This window comes from Molossus molossus, unplaced genomic scaffold (genome assembly GCF_014108415.1).
Source record: "Molossus molossus isolate mMolMol1 unplaced genomic scaffold, mMolMol1.p scaffold_m16_p_9, whole genome shotgun sequence".
Lineage (NCBI taxonomy): Eukaryota > Metazoa > Chordata > Mammalia > Chiroptera > Molossidae > Molossus > Molossus molossus.
In genome coordinates this window covers 25190543-25208592 of record NW_023425403.1, presented here as the reverse complement: position 1 = coordinate 25208592, position 18050 = coordinate 25190543, and the positions used below count along the sequence as shown (strand labels likewise).

The 18050-nt window shown below is 40.7% G+C and overlaps 1 pseudogene; it reads right to left on the bottom strand.

The window, feature by feature from the left end:
* Window positions 1–17602: 17602 nt before the first annotated feature.
* On the bottom strand, window positions 17603–17814 carry LOC118622925 (annotated as a pseudogene).
* Between the last annotated feature and the right edge of the window lie 236 nt (window positions 17815–18050).

The window sequence follows — 18050 nt, the reverse complement described above, 5'->3', positions numbered from 1 at the left end:
ATATGTCACCCCATACATGCTGGCAAGAATACTTCTTGAGGAAATTACTCTAATTTTTGGATAGTTTTGACTATTACAATTTTATTAAATAAGACCAAAATAGATACAGAGTCATGGAAGTAGGGAACAGACTAACCTCAGAGGGATGGGGACTGAAAGGGTTGGGAAGAGATAAACCAAAGAACTTATATGCATATATGCACCACCAGTGGACACAGACATTAGGTTGGGGAAAGCAGAAAGGGGGTGGAAGTTGGGAGCAGGGGGTCAATAGGGAAAAAAGGGGGACATCTGTAATACTTTTAATAATTAAAAAAAGGAAAGAAAGAAAGAAAGAAAGAAAGAAAGAAAGAAAGAAAGAAAATCAGAAGCATATAGTCAGGTTTGAAAAATGCTGAAATTACCTCCTCAGAAATAACAGAAAACTCATAATTAAGGCAGTTGCTGTACAAGCTAACTCAATGGCAGTTCAGAGCGTATTAGCCTGAGATACAGGCCTAGCACTTTAAGGCATTGTTAGTTAGCTTCCATCCAGGAGCAGTAGCTGCCCCCTTGGAGACTGCATGAGAGAGAAAGCTAGAACTAAGAACAGTGTACCAAATAAAGTCTCTGGAAGATTCGCCTTCTCCAAGAAAAAAAAGGAGAAAATCTCCACTCATTGTCATGGACAGCAACAAGAAAACATATCATCTTTTAGAATCTTTCAGAGGAAAGAAAAACCTGTTATGAAAATCAAGAGCCCGAGACTTCACCATGGGCCAATGTGAAATTTTATTTTGTACCACACATGCTACAGGTATCACAAGATGATGAATTAATATATAAACTGAATTCAGAATAACAAATTACATGAGACCTCCAGTAGAGTGCATGCCATACTGCTGTTTGTAAAATTTCAAAGGACCTTATGCACAGATATCCCCCAACCCTCACCACACCCACGAGCACACAAACCCACTAACTCCCACAGAAGATGAGCTCATAATAAAACGTTGGAAATCTCAAGACTTTACCATGGGCAGATGTGACAGACACTTGAATCCACACCACGTGGGCTGCAAGTATCCCAGGATGGTAAACTGACATGTGAACAACTGAGGGTAGTCCTTTCCCCCAAGGACTGAAGTAGAAGCTCATGTCAAGTATTCTAATCAGAACTACAACAACCTATAGTGCACAGACATCCCCTATGTGCACATTTACTTACACACAAAGAAACAAACAAATAAACAAGGGGGAAAAAAACAAGCAACAAGACTTCTATTGAAGATGAACTCAAAACAAGACATTATAAATCTCAAGATTCCTGTGAGACATAGTGAATTAATGTATGAACTGAACTCAGGGTAGCAATATGCCCAGTGCTTTGCAGTAGAAACCATGCCATAGCATTTCATTTGGAAATTTCTAAAAGTCATGGTGCATAGATCTCGCCCAGAAAAATCAATTTCTATTGAATATGAGTTCATAGTAAATCTTTTTGGAACTGCTTTCCCTTGTGTGACTTGACACTAAAACCACAACCTAAAAGAAACTAGAAGTTTTTTTAAAGTATTAAGGAGCAAAATGAAAAATCACAGTGAAAGGGCACTATGAAAAATAAGTAGAAGACTTTTAAAAGAAGCAAATCAAACTAATGATGAAAAGTTCAATTATTAAAGTAATGACTCAATGGGTGGATTAAAAAGGTTTGACAGAGATTGAGTTACACACACACAAAATGAAGAAATACTGATAATTCAGCTCAGAGGAAAAATTAAATAAAAAATATAAAAGTGAGATTAAGAAATTTAGAAGAACCCTGGCAGATTTGGTTCAGTGGTTAGAGCATCGGCCTGCGGACCGGAGAGTCCCAGGTTCGGTCCCTGCTAAGGGCATGTACCTTAGTTGCAGTTTGTCCCCAGCCCTGGTTGGTCGTACGGGTGGCAGCCAGTCGATGTGTCTCTCTCACATTGATGCTTCTCTCTCTCTCTTCCTCCCTCTCTCCCTCCCGCTCTATCTGAAAATAAATGCAAAAAATAAAATAATAAAAAAAAAAGAAATTTAGAAGAGCCCGGTCAGTGTGACTCAGTGGTTGAGCGTCAACCCGTGCACCAAGAAGTCATTAGTTCAATTACTGGTCAGGGCACATGCCCAGCCTGTGGGCCAAATCCTTAGTAGGGGGCATATAGGAGGTGGCCAATGGATGTTCTCTCGAATCAGTGTTTCTCTCTCTCTCCCTCCCCCTTCCTCTCCCTTTAAAATCAATAAAGAAAAAAAAAATTTTTTAATAGAAATTTAGAAGATATTATGAGGAGTTTTAACATAGACATATTTAAGATTTCAGAAATAAAAAAAGAGGGAAAATAAAGGAAGTGCAATATTTAAAGAGATAAAAACTAAAATTTTCTAGAATAGTAGATATATATGGAGTCTTAGATTTCAGAAGCTAACCAAAGTCTAAATTCCTATAAAAATCCTGTAGTACAGAAAAATAAAAATTCATAAAAGCAACCAAAGAAAAACAAATGCATACATTGTTTGCAGCACAGTAGAGAAGAGCAGGTAATGAAATGATATCTTCAATGTGTTGAAAAAATAATTGTCTAGGTAAAATTCTATTCAGTGAAAATGTTATTTAATAATTTAATGAAGGCAAAATTTTTAACTGTTTTTTCAATAAAACAAAAGATTAAGAGGATTTCCTTCTATAGACTTTGTCACTGAATAATCTAAAAAAAGATACACTTAGCTAGAACCAACAATAAATAAATAAATTGGTAAATATGAATATATAGGTAAATAATCATTAAGTGTAAAGAAAATATAATTATATAATTCTAAAAAAAGAATTTAGAGAACTAACTATAAGGAAAATAAGACACTGAATAATAGCGTGAAATCTGGAATGGCATGAATGGATTTGGAAGTATGGACTCAGGGTTTCCTTCAACTCTGCAGAATGTTCTTGGGAGAAAGATTTGCAATTAGATGCTCTTAATTCTCTGTAGTTTCAGCAAAATAGAAAGATGTTGGTTAAATTTATGTACTACTAAATGAAATATACATTTTAGGGTAGAGGCTAAGAGAACAGAAAGAGAATACTTTTCAATCCAGAGAAAGGAGGTGTAAGTTCATTATTTTTCTGTGGATGCCATAATAAATACCATAAATTGGATGGTTTAAAACAGTGGAAATTTATTCTCTCACAGTTCTGGAGGTCAGATGATTAACATGTTTCACTGGGCTGAATCAATTTCACAGGACCAGCTTCTTCTGGAGGTTCCAGGGGAGAATCTGTTCCTTGCCTCTTCTGGTTTCTGGTGACTATTGGCATTCCTTGGCTTGTAGTCACATTACTCCAATTTCTGCCTCCATGGCCTTCTCCTGTGTGTGTCTGTCTAATATCTTTCTGTTTCTAAGGGTAATTGTGATGGAATTTAAGGTCTATGAATATCATTGAGGATGCTCTCCTCATCTCAAGATCCTTTACTTAATCACAAATGCAAATACCCTTTTTGCAAACAAAATAGTTACAGGTTCCAGGGATTAGTATGAGACACACCTTTGGGGCTACAATTTAGCCTATATCAGAAATAGTGACAACACAGTCTATCCAATAAACAGCAAATAAAGGGAGGTAATAAGAGCAATACAGCCAATAACCATTTTTGTCCACTTTGAATACTTCTTGCCGGTTTCATTTCAACTTACCCTTTTATTCTGATCCTGGATTGAAGTAATGTTAGCATTAAAAAAGAGTCAGCATGCTGGGGCCAAAGGACCAAATCCAGCTCCCCTACCTGTTTTTGTGAATAAAGTTTTAACTGAACACAGTCACACCCATTCTTTACATATTTCCTTCGGCTGCTTTTGTGCTAGACAGCAGAGGTAAAGAGTTGCAGCAGAGACCATCTGGCCTGCAATTTCTAAGATATTTACTATCTGGTTCTTCCCAGAACAGTTTGCCACACCTTGAATTAAATGATCTACTGTAAGTGGAAATAGGAAACAATAATTAAATTGATTGATTGATTGTGTGTGTGTGTGTGTTATGCATTTTTGAATTAAGTCCCTTATCAATAGTCTGACACCTTCAATAGAGCTGAAGTTCTCTCAGAAAATGGACAAGGAAAGGAAAAAAGTTTTGCTCCCTTGGATTTGGAAGTTTGGACTCAGGGTTTCCTTCAACTCTGCAGAATGTTCTTAGGAGAAAGATTTGCAATTAGATGCTAAGCACATTGGACTGGAGGGATAAGGGGCAGTAAATACTGCCACAAATTTATGAGAAGTGTATGCAACCCATATTTTACTCCTAATGGGATGCACATTTTGGCCTCATTTTATTTTTATTTCTATTGTAAGCTGGCTCAAATCATTTTGGTGGAAGTAGATGTTGTATAAATAAATAACTATACATGGACAATGCAGAAGAAAGAGAAAATGTGGAGCAGGAAAAATAAATCTCATAAGTAATTGTATTTTAAGCGCAAGGTCAGGCTTTGCATTAGGTAGTACTTATAAGGTATTTGTGCAGCGCCTTAAAATACCATGAAAATGTCAATGATGGTCACAGCTCTTCAAAACAATAGTGTCAGAATCAGCTAACATAGTCTTTTTATTGCTGCTTGGCTTTCATTTCTGTGTAAGAAACAGGAATGCCTGTCCCTCAAAGCTACATGTCAGGCTCAGATCGCAATTCTCTCTGTCCCGGGTGCCATGACAGCATTCCCTGACATGCTCCCTCAACAGAAGGGGTACAGTGGGGCTCTGCGGATATACAAAGAGCATGGCTGAATGTCTAGGAATCTGACGTTCTGAGTATGTTTGTTTGTTTTTTCTGCCAATTATAGGGCAAAAAGGTGAAAATTTTATTTTACAAAAAAAATCCTCCATATTATTTACATTAATACCTGTTGGAGCTGCCTTGAAAATAAGTTGTAGGAATTATCACTCTCTACTTTGAGACAGACTTCATCACGAGACCTGGCAAGGGTAACAGCATCATGTCACCCCTCCCTCGACCCTCCATTCATTGTGTTTGGTATTTCACTTGTCCTGCCTGTCTTGGAGATTTTCAGCACCGGAAAACTTCTCTCGGGGTGGTGTCAGTAAGCAGCATCTGGAGGAACAGCGAGAGAGCCAACTCTGGACACTCTAAAGAACACCAGAAAATGCATTGATGAAGCAAGCCTGGTTATTTGGCCAACCCCGGTATGGGAGGGTACCATCCTAATGGAGCTTTAACAGTGTCTCGGAAGAGGGAGCTCAGGGGAAGGTATTTGAAGGGTTTTGTTAGTTAAGGAAGATCTTTCAAGACAAGGAGATCATTGGATTTTACATGACATTTTAAGATTGATGGGCACTGCGAGGTGACAGTTTTAAAGCCAATCTTGATGAGGAAATTCTTTGTTGGATTAGTGAGCTCTTTGCCCAAGGGAATAATTCATTTATTCTGATGGGAGACCTATTTACCCAGATGAACAAACTATTTGTTCCCACAAATTGATTCGTAGAAATTCCCTGAAGCAAATAGTGAATTTTTTTTTATCGCTTTGCAGCCTTATCTTTCTGCTCAAGAGTTACATCAGGTTGATACCGGTGGCCTCTGTTTAGTTCTGTGGTGGGCACTTAGACGAGCATGAGCAGAGCAAGGGTGGTGGGCCAGGTACCAAAGATCACCAGGGGAAAGCCCACATGCCTAGTAACAATTTGAGACCTCGCCCCCAGGGTGACCTTCCATTCCCTAGCATATCCTGGTCATGTGACTTAGACCCCCTGACCTTTTCTATCCCTGGCCATGAGCTTCAGACTCTCCTGACCTTTTCTCCCCTACCAAGTTGCTAGTCATGCAATAGACCCCCTTAGAGGAGGAACAAAGGGGCCAGAGAATGGCCTCATAGGACTCCCATGCAAGTCCTTGCACGACCACTCCCTTCAGCAGTAAGCCCTCAGAGAGGTTCTGACTTGCATTAAATGATCTTGGAAGCAGAGCCCGAGTCTGCTGACCACAGAGACAGAGTTTTGGTCAAGCTAGAGATGACATTTAGGCCTCAGGTGTGTTTCAGCTCCAGGCCCAGAAAAGCAGCAAAACCAGGCAGGGCAATTGCTATGGCTGATATCAGGACCAACTCTGATGACTAGTGACCCCCTACCTTGGCACTGGTCAGTCAGTGGAGATCTCAACCCTGAAAAGATACACCTGGAAAGTTGATGGACATTCTGTTGAGATCCTCCCTGGGAACCTCTCCTAAAATCCCTGCCCTTAAAAGTTCTCAGGATGGAAGACCCAGTGCAGGTCTCTCTGGGGCATGCCCTCACCTTTCCCTGCCCCCTCCTTTCCCCAGTGCAAGTGCTCTCTCTCTCTCCTGAAACATTCCCCGGCATCTTCATCCCAGGTTCATATACCCGTGCTTTCTTTCTCCAAAGTTCCAAGGGCCAATTTTTTGCCTCTATAACTTGTTTCCTGAACCCACACAACCCAGCTAGCTCACTTCTTCCCAGCTCAATTTTTCTACTTCTGTGACTTTCTAAATACACTTTTGCTTGTATTTGAGTCTTGACTCTGAATTCTTTCTTAACCGGAACTCCAGTACTGAGGTTGCTGAGCCAAGGTCCAATTGCCAGTAACATTCTGGTGCCATTTTGCCACTAGCAGTTATATAGTTATACAGATTGAGGAAAGTCTCCATTCTTAAAGGTTTTGCCCTAAAACATGACACAGATATACAGGCCAGGGTCATTTCTGTTTTAACACTATTGGGAATTCAAATTTGTTCATTATATCTCAAAATATATTCTTTTGAATGAAAGTATCTAAAGCTTATCATTGTACTGGGAACTTTAATACCTGTTTCTGTCTGGTCACGTTCAGGTCTATGCCTAAGTGTAGTTGTCCAGTTTTCAGTGGTATTGCAGCTCTCTTAAAGAATTAATATTGAAGGAATAGTATTTAATCTCTTTGGAATTGAAAATATGAACTCAGCATCTATTTTATCTATGCATTCTGCTTTCTTACAGGAAAGATTTTCAGTTAGAAGCTAAGCACATTGGATGAGAAGAAGAAGGGGTGGCAAATGTTGACAAAGGTATGCCCACTAAGCTGCATGCTTTACTTAACCCACACACTAGATGCCCAGTTTCAAGGAAAGAACAAATCAGACACTTGGGCAGATGACCAGGTTTTTGGAACCTGATTCTGCTCATGGAAGCTTGATGATTTGTGTTGCTTTGTTTTTGCCCTTTTATAAGGCTGAATCATCTTCTGTAATGCAGGAGTTGGTCCTAATATAATATAAAACCTATCTAGAAGTAAAACCATCACCAAACCGGAATTTTCATGCAACCACTGCCCAGAAACTGTTGGCAATAAGATTGGACTCTTTGATAGCCTGAACTGGCCATGATTGTTTATGCTGTGATTAGAAATGATGGAATCCTTTCCCTTCGCCCACTGTCCGAAAGACCATTAATTTTTTCATTCTTTAGATGTTGTTGAATTATTTTCTTTCATTAGCCCACAAATAAAATCTTAACATGGCTCTTGGACTTGAGCCCATAACTTGCGGCAGCCTGGCTGTGGGGAAGGCTGCCATGTCTTGCATGTATATTCCACTGAGACTTGTTTTCCCAGAGAATTTTTATAAGAATTAATTTGAGCCAAACTGATGATATAGGTCAGGGAGTAAGATCTCAAATGCTCTAGAAAATGAGTTTTGAAGTTGGTCTTGAGCATTTGAAGTGAGAAGGGGATGTGAGGAAGACTATAGGGAGGTGGGAGTAAGAAAAGAGGGGATTAGACTGTAGGATAATCAACAAGATTAGGTGCTCTCTTGAGGGTGTTTAGGACTTATTTCAAAGGTCTGTTAACCTAGATGGGTAGAAATAATGGACAGAGCTTGCTTAAGGCAAAGATACACCTTTTACTAAAAAGTTATATGTCTGGCCTGGCAGGTGTGGCTCAGTGGCTGAGCGTCATCCCATGCACCAAGAGGTCACTGGTTCAATTCCTGGTCAGGGCATCTGCTCAGGTTATGGGCCTAATCCCCAGTGGGGGGCATGTAGGAGGTGGCCAGTTGATGTTCTCTCTCATCAATGTTTCTATCTCTTTCTCCTTTTCCCTTCCCCTCTCTCTAAAATCAATGAAAGAAAGTAAAAGTAAAAAGTTATATGTCTGGGCATGACTACCTATCGTGACATGCCCAGTTAGTCAAATCACTGTGTGAGTTTACTTTCCATAGAACCCCCCCTTTTTTTTTTCAACCACAGTTTATCCTTTTGGTATAAATCAGTCCAAAGGATGCGTTGATGACCAAACTTTTGGTCTGGTAGTGTAGTCTTACAGGGCTAAAAGGTTCATTCCGTGCACGTCTCAGTAACTACATGGTTTTATTGACTGTTGAGGATGGGACAATACCATGATCATGGGGTCTGAGTTGAGGCTGAAATTTTTCCAAAAACGAAAGGGCAAGTAAATGGAAGGCAGTTGCATCTTATGGCCTTCATTGCAAAAAACAAACAAACACAAAAACGTTCTGGATCATTTCTGTCCTGTGAACTATCATGATCAGAGTTTGAAGATCATGAGGATGATGAAGAGTTTTGCCTTCTGTCCACTGAGACTGTCTTAATGTTCAAGGCCAAATTATTTTATCTGAACTGAGGAAAAGTTGACAAGGAAGCTGTCCTTCTGTTTCCCATTCCCCCAGTCTACTTTGAACTTTATTTTCTCTCTAATTAAGTTTCTTGATTCCTATCGTTGCTGAGTCTATTTAAGGTTTTTGAGGTTTTGTTTGTCTGTTCTTTAATTTCATAAAGCTCTGACCTGGCACATGAGCAGAGGCCACTTCTAGCAATTGTTACTGAGATCTCTGTCCTAAAATTATGAGAAGAATACTGCCTGTCTCCAAGCCATGCCCAAATATCCCGATCTCCATCTCTAAGGCTTAAAGCACCAAGTTTTTGCTTCTACATAGAGGGAAATCAGGTACCACTATGGGGCCTAGACCTCGTTAACATGAAAATCCATAGGGAAGAAAATCATAATCTGGGTTTCTCAGATGGACTTTCCCCTCTAATGGCATTTTGTTTTGTTTACCACCCAGCGCCTCCTCACAGCTCTGTAGGTATTAAATCCCAGTGCCTGCCCTCACATTATAGATGCCAAGGCTGTGCTCAAAGTCTTCTTGTCTGAACACTCCCTCTCAATGCCCCTTCGCCCAGGATGTGGATAATCAGACATTCATCTGAGACTCTAAATTCTCAGGGGGAGAATGAAGGTCTCAGAAGCTGGTTAGGCTCATAGGTGATAGGAAATTGGGGAGCTCTTCCTCCTGCCAGCACTGTGGGCCACCTCGTTCCATCTCTGTCAAGCTTGATATGTGCACCCCCTTTCAACCTCATGTATCTCCTCTACCTTTTCTCTGGACCACTCCTCCCCTTTTTAATCCTCACCTAAGGATATGTTCAGAGAGAGGGAGGGGGAGAGAGAGAGAGAGAGACAGACATCAATGTGAGAGAGAAACATTGGTCAAATGCCTCCCTTACACGTCCCAACTAGGGATCAAACCCAAAAATAGGTATGTGCCCTGACCAGGAATCGAACCTGCAACCTCTTGCTTCATCCAACTGCACCACTCAGCCATGGCTCTATGGACTCCCCTTTTTAAAAAAGTTAGCCAGAGTCTGTTTCTCTTGCCTGCAACTGAAGTACCTACCCAACTTTTGTTGTCTTCAAGAAGATGTGTATTACAAGGTTGGTTTTGTACAGTCCAGTTGAGGCTGACCTCTTGATTATAGCCAGGCTGGCCTGTGCCTTGCCCTGGTTAATTGCAACTGAACACATGCATCTTCAGTCAGTCATGGTCAGTTCCCTACACAAAACTCTATAGAAAGGGGCACACTTATAGGAAAAACATTTTTTCTTAAATTGTATACTATATCTGGCTTACTTCTGAGCTCATTATCTCCTCTGCTCATATGATAAACCAATTCTGCAATGAGACCATTTTAAAAAGCAGTGACTCACTATCAAAGTTTGCATGAAGCTAGCCAGTCAGAAGAAACCAGCTCCTTTCTGAAATTCAGTCTATATTCCTGTGTGTGTGTGTGTGTGTGTGTGTGTGTGTGTGTGTGTGTGTGTGTGAAAGAGGAGGAGGGGGAGGAGGAGGGGGAGGAGGAGCGACCCTGAAAGGAAGCACAGAGCTCTGTTGAATGCACCAGCTGTGCTTGCTCAGTTTATAACATCTTAATCCCAAGAGAGTGCTGTTTTGTTTACTTTCATTTGCTTCTGAACTGGTTTTAAAATCTCCTGTCTTTCTTATCTAGTCATTCTTTTGCAGTAACAATCAAATGGCAATTCAAATGGCACTCAGGTTAAGATTTCCCAAGGGCCTCGTATCTTGAGGTTTCCCATGTGAAGGGCAATGGCCTTTGTGGCCAGGGTAAGTGTGCTTGTGTCCACTGCCCTCATCTACCATTCACCATGTTCCTAGATGTCTTGTGAGGGAAAATCCTGTTAACGTGAATAGCAGAGGCTGTTCTACAGAGAAGGAGAAACCACAGAAGGTTAACAGTGTGGAGAGGGTTCCCATTTACACTTTGTCATAATCATGATAGTGGTAAAAACTAGATATCGAGTAGTGATTAATCAATAATACTTATATAAATCATTACAATGCATGCGATATACACATTTAAACTATACAAATAGTTATAGATTTATTTTTACAACATCCTTATGAGATACGTATTCAGTTTATTGATATTATTAACTTCAATTTAGAAATAAATAAACCTAATGTTCCCAGAGTTCAAGTGACTTGCTTCAGTCAGGAATTAGTAAATCGTAGAGGTATCTCTCTAGACCAGCAATTTTCAACCTTTTTCATCTCATGGCACATATAAACTAATTACTAAATTTTTGCGGCACAATAAAACATACAATTTTTGCCAGTCTGACAAAAAAATAGGTATGATTTTGATTCACTCACAATGGATGGCTATTGTTGTGTTGGCTGTTGTCATTTTTATATTTGACAATCTAAGGGAAGAGAGGTCGGTGCCCCTGACTAAACAGTAAGGTATTGTTTGTTTTTAAAAATTCTTGTGGCACACCCGTTGAACATCGCTGCTCTGGACTCTTGTCTGGGAACCAGCAAAGTCAGCATCACCGGGGAGCAAGTCAGAAATGCAGACTCTTGGGCCTTATCCCAGAGCTGCTGAATCAGAGCCTGCATTTTAGCAAAACTCCGGCTGATTCTTTTGTACAACAAAGTTTAAGGAGCACTGCTCTAGATCAAGTCTCTGTCGCAGTTCATGAAAGCTTAGTGATTTTTAATCACTGGCCACCTCCTTCTTCCTCAAAGCTTCTGGGCAGGATCATGTTCTAGGAGTCTGGCCATCACAGTGGGGAATCACAGTCGATGGCCTCAGTTTATCCTGGCTTTCCTCCAGTCTGAGAAGCCATGCTTTATTTTTTTCCAAGATTAGCACTATGGAAAACAAAAATAAGCATAGCTACAAAAGGGAAGACAGCAGGGGGAGGGGGAGGAAGTGTGCTCAGTAGATTATGTCCTGTTCTTTCTGATTTAGAGAGCTGCTCCGAAAAGCATAGAACATTAGGACTAATATTTAAAAAAAAAAAATCTTTATTGCTGAAAGTATTTGAGTAGAATGAGGAGAATTACAAATGGAGCCATTTTGTTGCCTGTTGTTAACGTAATCTACCAGGTAGCCAGACATATATTAAGGCTCTAGGACGCTCTGTCCCTTGTAAAATTTTCACAATGAAAAATAGTATGGCTTGAGAATGTGCAAAATTCTCTCTCTGGGAGATTTAGGCTAGCAGTACTATACACGTAGGCCTGGCCTCTCCAAAGATGCCAAGTAGCAAAGACTGGCCCGGGAACCTGGAGGCGGAATTCTGTCCTGCCAGGCCTTGCCCTGCCTGCCTGCTCCCACTGGGCATCAGAAGGTTTACCTGTTACCCCCAAACCAAAGAAAGGTAAGTTGAGATGATGTGTCCGTCGCTCTTGTTATGATCACATTTAGGATTTGGAATTAATGGATGTCTGGTCCATGATCTGACTGATGAAGCTCAGAGTACTGCAATGGTTTTACAGTTTGACAGTCTACTGACTCCCACCCAAGCCAAGCAGCATCTATCTACTAAGTCTTTTTGATTTCCCAAATTTTACTCTATTTCCAAATATTTCATTCTTTCAATAGTTTTTTTTTTATTTTATTTTTTACCTGGTACATGTTTTTTACTTTAAATGAAAAGACTGTTTCTTGTTGATGTTTTCTTTGATTTTATTGTATCCCAACAAGTAAAAGGCACAGTGCTCAAATAAGATGTGACGGAGGTGAATGGTTAGAAACTGGATCGCGGGTACATGTTACTTTAGTAAGGAGCTCAAAACTTTCTTTCTAAATGAAAATAACATCTAGTTAACAAATAGAAAATTTCAACATTCTCCTGGTATGTTTTTCTAAAAATTTGTGTTCACTTTATTAAACATATGAAAGTGGTGTTGGGGAGGACACATGATTCTGAGAATTTTCCCTAGTGAAAACGTGGATCTAACAGGCAAGAGGTCAAAAGACAAAGACTTCATCACGAGATGGGATAATTAAGTCGAATCTGGGGAAGCTCACCTATGCACAGTTGCTTTCCCATGTCCGCTTATAGAATGTCACATTGTTTATTATGGGGTACTGTCTCATCCAGCCAGTATTTATGGATTACATGCCAAAGACTCTGCCAGCCACGAGGTAAAGACAGAGCAGCAAGGTGGGCCAGGTTCCTATTCTCTGGGCTCTGGTATTCCAGTGCTGTTGGGTAGTAGGATGGAAGAGGAGGGAAGAGACCCCGGAGAACAATGAGAATGTTGGTTTCATATGAAAAGGGATACAGGTTATACTAATCTTTGTAAATATATTTATGGGAGCTGGTTAAGTAGTCAGCTTCCTTGATCTCAAGATGCCAGCATGCAGCATGATGTCAGCAAGCTGGAGAGCTGTGCACCAGTGTCTGCCCTTTCCCTTTAGAGAGAAGGATCCACAGCGACGGAAGGAGTTCCAGTCCCAGAAGCAGATTTCATCTCGTTGTTAAGGTTATGAAATTACCTAGTTATTAAAAACAAAGCAGAAGGGAGCACTGAATGACCACCTCTAGAGTGCATGTTTTGCCGCCAAATTGGTTCACTCCATGTATGCCGCTTTAAGTGGAATGAATTCTCACACGTATTCTGCTTCCCATGGAATAAGCTGTGCTAGCTGCCATCCACAATGGCTGTCATCTGTCAGCAGTTATTACCTACCATTAAAGCTAAAGGGAGTGTTAATGAAAAATATGACAGCGTGCTTTGCAAAATTCACAAGCCGTTTTACTATTACCCCCTGCCAAGCTGAATATAGTGGTCTGCCTAGTCACAAAGTCTTACCTCTCTCGTCCTCTCTCCTATCCTGCTTTTCAGATATCCAGCATCCCTCCAACCTGCAGTAAGAAAGGCTAGATTTGATTACTTAAAGCAGAATTCAGTCACATTTTACCAGAGGTTATTCTGAAATTCTTTAGTGTTTTGTCTTTCCGTGTTCTGAAAAGCGTGTGTATTGAAGGTTGCAGACCATTCTTCCCGAGTCGATAGTGGTGCGTGCACCCAGAAGCCTAGATGCAGTCCGACGCAGCTGTAGGAAGCTGAAACAATGCTCCTCAGTAAACAGGCTTTGTCTGCCCATGTTGGCAGCAAGTGCTCCAGAAAGAGTACACAGGCAATATGCTACTGTGTATTCCCCACAGGCACTTAGCACTCCTGCACACAGCTTCCAAATCTGTCATCTTTCTATTCTACTCTTGCCAAATTCCTATTCTCCCCGGCCAGGGCCATAAGACATAAGCATCTTTTCCAGTCTCTGGGGCCCATGCTCGTTCCAGCCTTGTGAATGTTCACTTTCCAGAGGGGGAGTATTGTGGGACGAACTCCCCATGGTTTAAGAAGAAAATAGCCTCTTTGTGCTCACAAAGTCATATGCTAGTTGGCTCTAAATGTACAAAAGGAAGTATATTGGGTAAAGCTATAATCAATAAGTTGTACACAGAAATATTTCTGAGCTCCTTGTCATCTTAGTGTCTCCCCACCGTGACTTGTGCAGAGTGATCTGAATAAGCATGATACTGAGGAAAGACAGAGACCCAGTAAGTTAGGTGGCTTGCCTGGGTAGAAGAATACATGCTTCCTGCTCTTTATTTGTCTAACTTTATTTAAGTTAAGAAAATACTTTAGCCCTTGCTGGTGTGGCTTAATGGTTGAGCATCGTCCTATACACCAAAAGGTCACCAGTTCAATTCCTGGGTAGGATACAACCCCGTGTTGCAGGCTCGATCCCCAGGAGGGGTCATGCAAGAGACATCCCATTGATGTTTCTCTCTCACATCAGTCTCTCTCTCTCTCTCTCTCTCTCTCTCTCCTTTCCCCTCCCCCTTCCTCTCTCTCTAAAAAACCAATTTAAAAAATATATATATTTTTAATCCTCACCCAAGGATATTTTTCTATTTATCTTCAGATAGAGTGGAAGGGAGGGAGAGAAAGGGAGAGAGGGCAAGAAAGAAACATCAATGTGAGAAGGACACATCGACTGGTTGCCTCCCGCACAACCCTGACCAGGGCTGGGAATGAACCACACTCAAGGTGCCTGCTGTTGACCAGAATAGAACTCGCGATTCATTGGTCCGTGGGCCAGTGCTCTAATCGCTGGGTCCAACCAGCCAGGGCAAACATATTTTTTTTTAAATAAGAAAATACTTCAGGGAAGATAAGAACTTTGAACTAGGTCTTGAAAGTAAATATCTATGGTTAGGAAAAGCAAAATCTACAAAAAAAGTAAAACCACACACGTGAAGGCAGACATGTGCTAAAAGGTGGCTTTCCGAGAACCCACCCAGAACCCAGCAAGGTTAAACATGGAGTGCATGAAAGAGGGTGAGGGGCCAGGAAACTGCAGAAGTCTTGGGGGCAAGACATGGAGGGGCATTCATGGACGCTGAGGAGTTTCTGTTTAGCTCATGGGTGATAGGGACATGATTAGATTTCAGTTTAGATAGATCATTACACAGTTTAGCTCACACAAAAACAATTGTCCTTGATCTTGGAAATTAAAACTATCAAATGTAGAAGGTAGGTCTAGCTATACACCAAAGTGTTAAAAGAAGAATTTGCTGAAGAAATGTAGAAACTCCAGAGTTAATACGCTACCTAGAAAGATAAAGACATATAAGAGCATTTCTTTAGAAATGTAGATTCCGATTGTATTCAGCATTTATAACAAGCCTTAAGATAATATCTCGGAGAGGATGAGTTTAAAGGGTGGCTAAACAGATTTTTCTGAAGAAGAGGGATTTTATTTGGGTTTTGATGGCTATGAAAGATAAGAATAAAAGAGGAAAGTAAATATTAGGGAAATAAAAGCATTTGTGGGATACATAGCATTGAATTATTTGGTTAAAAAAAGATCTATACAAATTAGTGAGAAATGACTGTGGGAAAAATTCAGTGAGTGTAAACATTTGATTGGGACACTGGATGCTAGACCAACAGCTTACAGTTTTACGGAGTTACTCTCAGACTAGGTTCAAGGAGTCCATCTGGTATTATTAGATGGCGTGAACAAAGATTTTTGTCACAGCCAGAGTTATTTGTCAAAAACAACTGAAACCGATGCTGGCTGAGTTAATCAGCGAAGGGATATTTTGAAAGGATAGCAGATATCTCACGAGTGTGCTGGCAATTCTGAAAAATGAGCAGGAATAAAGTGAGAACATTCTGCTAGACTGTAGCCAACATCACACTGCAGAAATAGTCCCCTGGGGAAATGTCACCTCAATTGCTGAATACCAGGCCATACAGGCCATGACTCACACCCCATGTGTGTGGTCATTCGATCCTGATGACATCACTGCCAGGAAGGGCATCTCCTGCCCGGAAGAATCCTGCTTCGAAACCCAGGCCAGGTGTGACTGGTTCCCTGAGGCTAGGTAATAGACTCAAACAGAGAATGAGATTCAGAATATAATCAAAAGAAGTTATATTTATTACAATTATTTTGTTATTTTCATGGCTTTTGGAGTATACATTCTTGCATTATTGTTACTGATTTCATGGAAATGACTGATATGGTCTTTAATTTCCTCTTAAGTATCTTCTAAATAACTGTAGTCATTATAACAATATCAGAAACTCCACCTGACCCTTCAGGATTCTTATTCTGCTTTAGAGAACACTTACTTACAGCAGGCCAGATTTCTTGTTTCTATTTTTTTCATTGAGATAAAATTCACATAACATAAAATTCACCTTTTTAGCCCTGGCCGGTTTGGCTCAGCAGTTAGAGTGTCGACCTGCAGTCTGGAGAGACACGGGTTCAGTTCCCCCTAAGGGCACGTACCTCAGTTTCAGTTTGTCCCCGGCTCCTGGTTGGGTCGTGTGGGTGGCAGCCACTCGATGTGTCCCTTCCATGTCAATGTTTCTCTCTCTCTTCCTCTCCCTCCCTCCCACTCTATCTGAACAAAATATCGAAAAATGTCCTCGGGTGAGGATAAAAAACTCAGTGTTTTTTAGTACATTGACAGTATTACAAAACCATCACCACTATATAATTCTAGAATATTTTTATTACTCTAAAAAAATAACTCTATACCCATTATCTAGTAAAGTTGTAATCTCCCTCCTTCCAGGCCCTGGCAACCATTAATCTACTTTCTTTCTCAATTTCCTATTCTGGAGATTGCATATGAATGATATTATATAATTAGTGACTTTTTTGTGTGTAGCTTCTTATTATCAACATAATGTTTTCAAGATTTACCCATGTTGTAGAATATGTTAATGTTTCATTCTTTTCATAGCTGAATAATCTATCATATGTATATAACACATTTATTTATTTTATTCATCTGTTAATAAACACTTGGGTTGTTTCTACTTTTTGACTGTTGTGAATAAGGCTGCTCTGAACATTAGTGTACAAATATCTGAGTGTCTGTTTTTAATTCTTTTGGATATATACCTGTGGAATTCTTGGGTCATATGGCATGTTTACTGTTTTGAGGAATTACCAAACTGTTTTCCATAGCTATACTATTTTACATTCCCACCAGCAATATATGAGTTCCAATTTTCCACATCCCAGCTAACACTTGCTTTATTGTTATTCTTTATTATTATTACTATAGCTATTTTAGTGAGTTCAAGGCGATATTTAATTATGACTTTTACTTTCCTAATGATTAGTTATGGTGAGCTTATTTTTATGTGCTCGTTGGCCATTCGTACATCTTCTTTGAGAAATGTCTACTCAAGTCCTTTCTCTATTTTTTTTTTTAATTTTTCTTGGCGCATTTATTAATTGGTTACAAAAATGTCTGTTTTCTTTGCCAGTAATGAAAATAACATGAAAATGAAAAAAGTGAAATCAATACAATGAAGAAAACGAAGGGACCGATGAAACTGGCCCCCATGACTGTGGCTGGGCAGGGACCGCAGGGACGGGAGGGGCTTCCTGGAGCGATGTGCTTGCGGGTCCCCAGGGGGCGTTCCGGGAAAGGAGGTGCTTGGTCGCCAAAGAGTCAGAGGATGGTCCAGAAGGACTTCTCTCCGAACGGGTTTTCCGCCGGCACAGGCCTGAGGAGAGGGTCCTCCCCGCGGGCCTCACAGTAGCCAAGAGGTCTGCGGCCGCCTGGGACACCTTCACCCTGTCCCTGCGGGCTCCCATGCTGGGTTGCTCCACAGCCCTGCGGGCCTGCGAGACGCTGGTGGTGCTGTTACGGGACATGCCCTCCTTCACCCTGCGGCCCGTACGGAAATGTGCTGCGTGTCCAGGTCTGAGCGGCTCTGTGGCCGTGCCTGCGAGGCGGTCCTCTCCTTTCTCTAGTTTTAATTGGTTGTTTTTCTTGTTGTAATAGATTCAAGAATTATTTCTATGTTAGGGATACTAGACCCTTATTAGATATATGATTTGCAAACACTTTTTCTTATTCTGTGGATTATCTTTTAACTTTCTTGATAGTGTCCTCC